Source organism: Eucalyptus grandis, chromosome 7 (genome assembly GCF_016545825.1).
Source record: "Eucalyptus grandis isolate ANBG69807.140 chromosome 7, ASM1654582v1, whole genome shotgun sequence".
In the NCBI taxonomy this organism is placed as follows: domain Eukaryota; kingdom Viridiplantae; phylum Streptophyta; class Magnoliopsida; order Myrtales; family Myrtaceae; genus Eucalyptus; species Eucalyptus grandis.
The window spans coordinates 6955107-6967079 of NC_052618.1; positions in this window are offsets into that span (position 1 = coordinate 6955107).

Consider the following 11973-nt stretch of genomic DNA (forward strand, 5'->3'; position numbering starts at 1 on the left):
AAAAAGTCCTTAACTTTCCTCCTAAACCTCTTCTCTCTCTGACCCGCTATCCTCAAAAGCCACAGAAGTTCAAATTCAACGTCAGTCCAGTGGCCCGACCCGGCACCCGAATTCCCCCGCGAGAGTAAGACCATGTCGGTCAACGTTCGGGTTTGCCAGCAGCTTCTCGAGAAAATATTTTCTCGACATTCCAGTTGGCTACCCCAGCTGCACCCAATATAAATCATCATTAATTCTGTTTTTATTTGCATTTTGCATGAACAAAATTGTCGGACACAAAAACTGGGGAATGGCAAGGGATGACCTGTTCAACAAAATTGTGGGGATCGTTAGAACACTCTGCGAAGGAATTGAGTCCATTCCATTCAAGATGGCAGCTCTTCGTCATGTACTTGTTCAACGTGGTGGCAAGGAATGGCAGTTTAGCCTCGAAATTGCACTGCAAAGTGTCAGAATTCGGATTATAATTTTGGAGATATTTTGTGAACGGTACATGTTTATTGTGAAAGATTCGTGTCATTTTCTGAGAGCTGGGTATTGTCATTAGGGTAATTAAGCCAATAAGACTGCAATCGTAAGCATAATATGGAAGAAGGAGACTAATGTCTGAGGTTCAAACCACTTCACATGAACCATCACGTTGGTTATGAATCTTTGATCATTACGTAATTGATTACTCCTATAATAGATGTCCCTCCTTGCAATGAACTTACCAGGAAAAGCTATGCTCACCAAACCTTTTAAATCGAGAAAACAAGAGAAATTGAATGCGGAGGAAAAGGAAGCAAATTACCGTAGCCATAGCCGCCCAACCCCAAACTAAGAACTTGCCACAATTGGCTTGATAAAGTTGATATCAATCAAAAAGTTTGTTTAAGCATCACAAAAATCATTTTCTTTTTTTTTAATTTCCTTTCTATTTTCATTATGAAGGTTTTCAATAATAACCTCAGTTTTTTTTCCTATTTAATTATTTGCTTTGATATTCAGAGAATTTCTTTTTTCCTAAATCCATTCACCTCTTCTTGACCCGAACAAGTTACAAGAGCTTGAGAGAGTGAAACTAGCATGAGAGGACCGAGTAAAGGATTTTTTGCGCGCATGCTTCACGCATACCGACAAGCTGGATTGACTCTATTTTGTAACGCTTTGTAAGAATTCAAACCCTTTTTTCGTCTAATTAGAGGATTTTTCGTGAATTCACCTATAAGCTCGAATCAATGTAGATTTCTGTTTGCCAGATTCATTGTATAGTCTAGTAGAGATTTACCATTTTTTCAAGGGTAGGCAATTCACTCATAATTGATTATTTTTGTGTATATATCAATAAATTTAATGTAAGAAAATTTGGGGAGGGAAGACCCCCCCGTCTTCCTTCCCTAACGTCGGTATTTAAGACAATTGCAGAATTCGCTAGGTACTCTGAAATCTCACAAACCCATTAATTAAAATTGCATAAACTAATTGCTAATTTTTAAAAGGAAATTGTGATCTTTTTTGTTTTACATCAAAGTTCCTTAGGAGAAATTTAGTCGAGGACTATGCTGCATGCACCTGTACCGCGAAAGGAAAGGCCTGCCCAGTCACACCGCGCCACATAAGGGCGCGTCGATCCGCCCCTTTTTGGCGCATGGCGGCAGCGGCAGCGGCAGCGGCCGCGGCATGGTGGGGGCGGCGCCTTGGCTGTGTAACGGCTTGTCGGGCTGTCAGGTGCCTTTGGACCTGGTCGAATCGGTTCTTCTCCTCCCTTTTTCTCAATTTCTCTGGTCCGATTTTGACTAGAGTATAGGAAGACCGAGACTCGCTTTTGTTTGCTTTACTTTCCTTGGTGCGGTTAAAACTTAATAATATTAAAATCACATCCTAAAAATTTCATTTATTCCAAAAAAAAAAATAGATGATTTAAAAAATTCTCTTAAAAATATTCACTTATATTACTTAAAATAATTATTCTATGAAAAATATTTTATTATAAAAAAATCTTTGTGGGCAAGAAAATATTTTTGGTTTTATTCGTTTTTGTAAGCAATAAAAATAATCATTTTTAAAAGAATTTTATTATTTATTTTTCACGAAACAAATTGAATCTTAGTATGACTGCCTTTTTGTTTGTATAGTAGTTTTAAAAATAAATGGAGCAGAGTGTCAAAAAACCGACAAATAATCTATTCTTAAAAATATTGAGATTTAAAAATAAATCTTGGTTCTAACAGCAACTACTCAACCTTCTCCCTCTATAAAGTGAGAAAATTATCCAAAAAATACTATCTTTTAATTATATCAATTATTTCCTAAACATTTTTGCGTTTTGTCGATTGATTCCATTTGATCAATTTTGGTCGAAAATCATTGACGTGTACATCGGCCCTCCTACGTGACATGATCATCCACTATCTGATCTACTCAATTTTAATTATGTTCGCAATCTCTAGCTTGCAAATGTGGAATCAAAATGAGAGATTGCAAACTTCCCTATAATACAAAAAACGGGTGATTGGTCTCAAAAAATCAAAAAAAAAAAAAATGTTGTCAGATTCTGATGACAATATAGATGTCAAAAAACTCATTTTGATAAGTAGAATCCAATTTCAGAATTTAAAATATGCTTTGCCATTTATATTGCTGTTTGATCTTTGGTCAACTAGCAATTGCCCTTATGTCTAACTTAGTGAAATTTTAGAAATAGGCAAAATTTCAGGTGTCAACAACTATGTCAAGACTTCTTTCTAAAGTAAAGAAAATGAAGAGCTCTGCATTTCAGTTTTCTTGAGATTGGGTTGTTATCGAATCAATGAAAGAGGGAGAAATGTTTGGCTTCTGATTGCTTTTAATTATCATCATCCTCGTATATTCTTTGATTTTGTGGCGATTGCAAATGTGACAGTAGAATGTAGTTGAGAAGTTTATGTTTTCATTTAGCGGGGATTTTGCTGCTATGCCATTGAACTTTGATTATTATAGTGAACTTCGAGTGATAGAGCCTCATAGAAAAGCCTTCAGCGATAAAGAATTTCATTTAATTTCTAGTAATTAAGTTTGAAATTAGTGGGTCTTGACCATCGATGATATAAATCTTTCGAAACAACCAGCTTGATGTTTTTTATTTATTTATTTATGTTCCCTTCACCGTATAAAACTTCACCGATTTCCTTCGTTCACTTAAACCCCTCATTAAAAAAAAAAAAAACATCTAACCAATTCAATTATATGGAGGAAAAAAAAAATTCCCTTTGCTTTATCATCATATGATTCTTTTGTGCCAACCTCCATCGCAAGAACAACTTAAGAGAGAAAAGGAGGAAACCAAACTACTTTTTATCTGAATATGTCAAAACAAACAATATGCTAATTTGGACCACCCGTGGTGGCGGCGTAGTTGGTTAAGCACTTGTTCCTTTCGCAAGAGGTCTAGTATTCAACTCCCTAGCCTTGTTGGAAAGGAACCCACAACTTACCCAGCAGGCAAGGGTTGTGGCGACTCTACCTGTTCCAGGGTTTACCTCACTGGGCTACCGGCTTACGAAGGTTCCCTGAGTTACAAAAAAATAAAAATAAACAAACAATATGCTAACTTGGTGAAATTTCTTTTTATTATATTTATTAAATATATTGCAAACAGATTGAAGATGATAATAATCTGTAAAGTACAAATAAACTTAAAAATATTATTGTAAATTACGAATAAACTCAATGACGATAATCTAATGAATCAAGAAGGCCCCGTGGATAGGGCTACACATCATTGCGTAATGGAAGAATGCCGGTGCGCTTCGGAAAACCAATGGAGGTGACATTTCGACGTTGGTAATGATTCCAATGGCTTCCAGTTAGGCAGCGGAGCATCGCCATACTCGTACTTTACCTGCCCAGACATTGACTACCAGGGCCATCCTTAAATCCGGGTGTTTGTCCCGCACTGAGATTGCCGGGCATTCTTCCATTACGCAATGATGTGTAGCCTATCCGGCATTCCATTTTCACGCCGTCAAGTGGCCAGGAAGCACCAGAAACACCACAATGCAGAGATGCCCCGACTGTGGATTGGCGTCTCCGTGCATCGTGGCGAAGCAAGGCGGCGCCACTGTGGCCTGTTAGTGTTGCCGCCGTCTCCGCCGTGGCTGTGGTGTTGAGCAGGGAGCAGCTCTCTCTCTCTCTCTCTCTCTACTTCATGCGCTCTCTCCCTCTCCCTTTCCACTTTTTCGCTCTGCTTGTGTATTATTCACTGCCTTCCCCCGTCCTTCATTTGTAGATAGAGCAAGGGAGGTTATGTCAGCGAAGATCTCCCCGAGAAAGCAGGAAATTCTTCCTCAACCGACCAATATCGCCCTTAGGAATCGTTCAATCCGCCGGAGTGGCTTCACGTTCAATCTGAAAATCCGGTTCAACGCGATATTCATCCGCAGTTATCGAATTCAAAGAAGACAAATATCTAAACCTCTGATCCTACATTAGTGCAAAACCCCTTTCTAACCTTTGACTTTGTTTCCCCCTTCCAAATGTTTCGACCCGATGTTTTTTTCTGAATGCTATTTGCCATGATGGGTAGGTCGAGTATGCCTTTGAATCTCGAGATGATTAGACCATACTTATCATAGCTTGATCAAATGTGCAGTTTAAAGAATGTGATGGGGTTGAAAGTATGTAAATACATTGTGAAAATCATAGGTATTAATAGAATTTTTCGAAAGTTCATGGAGAGCAAAAATAAGATGGCCGAATACATGACTTATCTCAACTAGGGAGACCTCTTGGGTGCAATGAGATTGTGCTCAAATCAAACCCACCAATTTTCAAGCCAAAAGAACCCACTAAATATCAAATTTTTAAATTGCTATTTTTTTTGTTTTTACTAAGAACGAATTTAAACTGGATATTATTGTTACATGAATGCAATGTTATAAAATACAAAATGCCTAACGTAAATTGATATTTTTATGTGACGAATAAATAAATGGGATAGTCAAATTTTGTGTCAATAACTTATACTAAATATATAAAGATTGGGGTCAGAGTTGTGACTTGTGGGTCTGTTATAGTGAAAGAACACAAATATTTCCTTGCAAACTAAGTTATAATGATAGGATATTAATCTAACAATATGATATTAGGAAGAAGATGAAATTTCCAAATCATGGCTTAGGAAGAATATGGTTCCCTCTATTTCCTCCCACGTCTAAGAGTTGTATCTCACACGCGGACGGGAATTTTTTTTTTTTTTTTTTTAACATTCTCTTCACTGGATCAATCAAATTGGACAGTTCAATCAATGCTTAGCTTTCAGATGCTAGTTGAGTATAGCATAATCCTTTCATAGGTAGATTGCTCAAGTATAGTCCACCATTTACTAAAACCATAGTTAAAAAAGATGAGTAATTTCTTCTAAGGGAGAGTTGAAATGAGGTAAAAATCCACAGAAATTTTTTTACATATTTTCTTTCAGAAGTAACAAAACAATTGTGGATTAACATCTTTGCATGCAACCGCAAAATATACCCTGTAATTATCCCCCTACTAATTATAATTAGACCTGACAGAGAAATCAAGTACAACAACGGTCCTAAATCAATAAGCATCTCCTCATTAGTGGTTTGCAATTTTGTATCCTTCCCTTAAAAGAAGGGAAGCTCAGCCCCTCCCCACCCTACGCTTGGGAATCAACATGTCCACGTTGGGATTACTTACAGTATCGCTGAGAAGATGCCCTTGGATCACCGGTCGGTCCATTGTGATCCTCGAACAAGGTAAAATCACAGGATCCTTCATCAATATTGTACCGAAAAGATTATAGGTGAAATCAATTTCGGCCCCGGCTCAAAACTCCGGCCCGTAACCGAAAGTGCACTAGCCAAAGCCTAAAATGAGAGATGTCATTGTGAATATAGGGCACAATGATTTAGATTTCTATGGAGCTTTAAGCGGGAAGACATTGGAATGAGTCAAGCCACTGGCTATAAACCATCAAAATATGCAAAGCAACCATTTGCACATTCTCTAAAATGAAATAATACCATGTCCATCTCACTTTTAGCCTTAAGGCCACTTTTCGATCCTTACCTCCAGGCCGAAGGGATTCCAGAAGCAATTTTCTAGACTCATTGCCTTTTTTTAAATCAGATTAAAGGGCACGTATTTATTGTCTCTCTAATGCCAAATAATATATGCAAATATAAATTAATGATATCATCGGGATCCTTCGTAATCCATATGTTAGAGGATGAATACGAGCTAACCTTTTCCTTGTAGCCATAATTGGAACGAGAAAAGAGGAAAAATGGCAAGTGCTTTCCATCAATTTCAATTGATGTGCGCAATTCACAAGCCCTAATATATAAAATGACCGAAATTGCAGCTCACGTAGCGACCATCACAAAATGGTTTGCCCCTCTCGAGGAAAGAACAGTATATTAGAGCAACAAGTAGCTCCCGAAATCACAACTAGGCACTTCAACGATGAATCGTGGCAGATGCTTATCTCCTAGTTTTTCGTGCTAAGTTTGTAGGAAGATTTTGAGCTTTTAAGGCCGCAAATGGGGCAAACCACAACAATTAAACAAAACATCAAATAGAAGGTTGGACATTAAGGGCAATTGTTCCATAAAATTGAAACCATCGGACAATGGTCTAGTTTCCAATTCTAGTTGTGGCTTGCCCACCTAGATCTTCTGGACCAAACCGATTTTTTATTTTTTCATTTATCATCAAAGGGCTTAAAAATCAAATTTCTCCAAGGAAAATCAAAATGAACCTATACATCAGAACTCGAAGTGAAATTCGCAAAATTAATTTGCACAAGAATTTGTTTTCTTCAAAGACGAAAGAAAGCCTCTTATCAAACAATTGGGTATATCTTAAGCACAAAAAATCATGGAATACATTAAATTTTCAAAAAAAAACACACGCGCGCGCACGCAACAAAATGTATGCAATAAATTGAAGCCATTCAAAATTTCTCCATAATTCTTAAATCCCTAATTATTTTGTTTAATCATTAGGAAAATATTTGAATATATATTGTTATTAATAGTAAAATTATTTCTTATTAATTAATTATTTTAAGTTATATTAATAATTAATTTAAATCATTTAAATCATTTATTTTCCAGCAAGACAAAAGTCTATCATCCCCATGAGATGAGGCGACTTTATTTTCACCCCTAAATAATTATATCAACTCCCATTTATACTAAAAAGAAAAAGCGGCCATCAATCTTTTTTTTATATTTTTCCTTATATTTTTATATGAACTCCCATTTTCACCCCCTAAATAATTATATCAACTCCCATTAAGAGTAAAATTATTTCTTAAAAAAAATGATGGTCTCACTCCTTCTTTTTTATATATTTTTCCTTTTCTATTTGGAATAGTTACCATAATTAGGTATTTCATATATTTTTTGCGTATTAAAAAAAGTGCATTATCAAATATTCTTATAATGTCTTACATACTCCATGTAAAATTATCTCGATGATAGTAATGAAAAAAGACATTTCTGAATAGTATAAAGTTGAAAAGTCTCTTCCTCATCTTTGATCTTGTAGCCACTTGTTTATTTTTCTTGTTCCTCTTATCTCGAAGCTCACTTTCTTGGCGAAACATTTATTAATTTCACTAGTCTAATATATATATATATATATATATATATATATATATATATATATATATGTCTCTTTATTTACTAAATTAAAGAATTTATCTTTTTCCTTATTATATTGACAATATACCTTTAAACATGTAAGATGTCACAAGAATATTTAGGAATATAGTAAAAACATTGTGCACAATGACGTATCTTTATATTTTTTTCATAAATAGTTCATAAATAATATTAATTTCTATCAATCCAAAATAATGATATTTCACTTAAATTTTCAAAAAGAAACCTTACTTTATGCAATGTTTTGATTTATTTAAATTATACGTACTTAAACAGTCTATCTATAAACAACACAAGAAAGAACTACATTTCTTGAAAATATCTCTTTTAGACAAAAACAAATTCTTATGGAAAAAAAGTTATAAAAAAAAACCGTAGTGTCTTTAATATACATGGAAAATTTACAATAAACAAAATCTAAACATATGAAATTATTTATTATGGTAAATAAATCATATATAATATAGAAATAAAAAATGCAATAAATAAGAAAGGGTAATTTTGAATTTTTGGTGAAAATTGTGTGTGGATTTAATCATATATGGAGTGGAAATAGTACCGCCCAATATTTATTATTGCATCAAAATAGCGCCGCCCCATATTTAAATGATTTATCATTGAAGGCCGAATATATCTCTCTTGGACTATTCGCACCATCCAGATGTCACAAACTCATTGGGGAGAGCACTAATAAGCACTGACTTACATGACACCTTGACCTCTCTCTAGTTTGAAGTTTGAACCGACCTTTCGAAGAAAGAAGCCTCAAGTAACTTTCTCCTTTTGAGTGTTGATGCTTTGTGGATTCTTATCTACAATATTAGTAGATGTTCACATGGACGTAAATATGTGGCTACTTAGAGACTCAGAAAAGACCTTGTGATTTCTACAAATCAATTAAGTCGGATGTTTAGTCTATGTAGGTGGCCCAAATTAATATTGTTTATATGAAATTGATAGGGTTCAAGTAAATAGCTTCCAATTCTTAAGTTAGAAATTTCTCGACACTTGATCATTTGTGAACATCGAGTTGACTCTCCCTCCTATATCAATGAATCCCAAGTTGACCCGAGCCAAGCCTAGGTCCCTGACATTGGGCATGGGGACCTAGTGCCCTTACTCAAGACCCCCTGTGAACGTGCCTCGATCCTTGGCGGTCGAGCTCAAGTCACCTAAGGTCAAGATCAAGTCCATTGAGGCTGGTCCCATGATCTTGACAACTAGGCTCACATCCCCAATAGTCGGGCTCAATGACATGCACCTGAGCAACAATGCCAACACTCGAATCTGAGACATAAGATTTTACTAAAAATGTTTTCTCAAATGCATGTTTCATAATTTCCCTAAAACAGACATCAGAAAAATATTTTGATATTAATCACAAAATACAACCATATATAAAAGAATTCTTGAAAAAAAAAACGTTTTGCGGACACTATTTCTATCCCCTAAATCACTAAATACGCTTCATTGACACTAAAGACATAAATTTGTCCTTAATAATTTAAAGCAATAGTGGCATTCCTTTTTTTTTTCATTTTTTATTTTTCTATTTAGAACCTAGTCACCATATCTCACCATCTCCCCTGTTACTGCATGGCTTTGAAAAGGTCAACTCTCACGTGGTCAAATCTGGGATAAAAGATTTGGACTTTCTTGACCAACTAAGGGAGATTTTCCTGGGGAAAACAAAAAAACAACAACAATAACAACAACAAGACTTATCATGTTGAGACTCAAGACATAGCTTAAGAAGTAGTCAATATTTAATACTTAGCAAAAGATAAGAAAATGCATATGCGATATTCAAGTGAATCCCATCTCTCTTAAGAAAAAATTGGACGAGTAAATGATGAAGCTCAAGCTTTATGTACGAAATCAAATCGGGTTTTAAATCTTTTGACTGATTTAGCACTTTTAACCATCAAAAGAAAGGTTATTTAAATGTAAATAAATAGGAGATATTCGATACTTAGGAATGTCCTGTCATGTTATATAGATTATAAATAGAGTGGACCAATATTTGTAACGTTATAATCATACGATAAAAATTAATGTTTAATTATTGAGTTTCGATACATTAGCCATTCCTTTAAATACTACTCAACAAGTCCCTGACTTTCCTCCTAAACCTCAGCGCTCTCTGACCCGCTCTCCTTAAAAGCCACAAAAGTCCGAATTCAACATCGGTCCAGCGACCCGACCCGGAACCCGAATTCCCGCGCGAGAGCAAGGCCACGTTGGTCAACAATCGGGTTTGCCACCGCCTCGACTCCTAGGCCCCACCAAACTTGAATGCCAAGCAGGGCGCCACGTGTAAGCAGCGAGCCACGTGTTGTCTTCTCTTTTATTTTTTCTTTTTTTTTCCTTTTCCTCCTAAACCATCTTATAAGCCACCATTAATTCTGTTTTCATTTGAATTTCGCATGAACAAGATTGTCGGACTCCGGAACCGGGGAATGACAAGGGATGACCTGTTCGACAAAATTGTTGGAATTCGTTAGAAGACTTTGTGAAGAAGTTGAGTACATTCCATTCAAGATGGCGGCTCTTCGTCATGTACCTGCTCAACATGGTGGCGAAAAATGGTAGTTTAGCTTTGAAATTGCGATACCAAGTGTTGGAATTTGAATAATGATTTTGGAGATATTTCGTCAGCGACACATTTTTCTTGTGGAAGATTGGTATCATCTTTCTAGAGCTCGGTGTTTTCATTAGGGTAATTAAGCCGATAAGACAGCAATCATAAGCATGATATGGAAGGAGACTTACATCCAAAGTTCGAACCACTTCACATACATCATCATATTGGTTATGAATCTTTAGGTGACTACTCCAATAATAGCAGTCCCTCCTAGCAATGAACTTACCGAGAAAGGCTAAGTACACCAAACCCTTTAAATAAATAAAACAAGAGAAATTGAAGTGGAGGAAAAGGAAGCAAATTACAATAGCCATAGCCAACTAGCCACACGACACCAAACTAAGAACTTGTCACAATTGGCTTGATATCGATCAAAAGTTTGTTTGAGCATCACAAAAATTATTTTCTTTGTTTTTAGTTCCTTTCTATTTTCATTATGGAGATTTTCAATAATAACCTCAGTCCCTTTTTTTTTTTCCTTTTTAATTATTTGCTTTGATATTTTGAGATTTTTTCCCTGAATATCACTCACCTTTCTTGACCCAAACAAGGTACAAAAGCTTGAGAGAGTGAGACCAACATGAGAGGACCGAGAAAGAGATTTCTTGTGTGCGCACTTCACATGTACCAACAAGGTGGATCAATTATATTTCGTGGCTCTCATATATGGATTCAAACCCTTTATTCGTCTAATTAAAGGACTTTTCTTGAATTTACCTATAAGTTCATATCAATGGAGAATTCAGTTTGCCAGATTTATTGGAGAGTCTAGTAGCGCTTAATCATTTTTTCAAGAGTAGACAATTTACTTGCAATTGATTATTTTTGTGTATATGTGTGACGCCCCAAAAATTACATTAGTAGATTAAGTGTATTAAAGACTTTATATATATATACATGTATATGTTTATGTATATGTATATATATGTAAATAATGAATAAAATAGTAATAACCTAGAAAAATAAATCAAAACTCAAAAAGGAATATTTTGTTGAAAGATTTTCATCCGTAGAGTAACAGTAAAATCCCACCACTTCTCCCCATGTGTTAAAAAAAAAAAAAAAAAAAAAAAAAAAAACAGAAAAGAAGATTTGCACCGCTTGCTTTGCTTTACCCACGTAGCATCCAGGTGTGTTGAAGGAAAGAGGGGGAATTACACGCATCTCTTTTTTTTTCTCTCTCTCTCTCTCTCTCAAAAACGAACAAACCCATTCGCGTTTTCTCTACCGGAAACCCATCTCTTTCTTTTTCCTCTCGTCTCTGTTCTTCTCTACCGAGCCAACCCGTCCCAGCCCTCACGACCGACGCCTCCATCCGGTACCAGAATCGTCGCTGTTCGATTCCGTTCGGAGCTTCTACCGCCAACCGCGAAGCCAACTCGCCCGACGCTTTCTCTTCCTTCTGTTGGTGAAGAAAATCCAGGCAAGTTGGGCTACTAATAAGGTCTTGGGTTCATGGATTAGCCTTGCCCTGCTGTGCGAGTCGATTTCGGACTCGGTATTGTGATTTAGGCAGAAATTGGGCGCAAAAGCTCTGTCCAGAGCTGGGTTGGGGAACGTATGGTTCGTTACTGTCTGGATGTTGAGTGTAGTGCTGTTTTTGGAGTTGAGGGTGTTCAGATAAATTCATTGTAGCTCGGCATGTGTGATTTATGGACTGAGATTGCTGTTTAA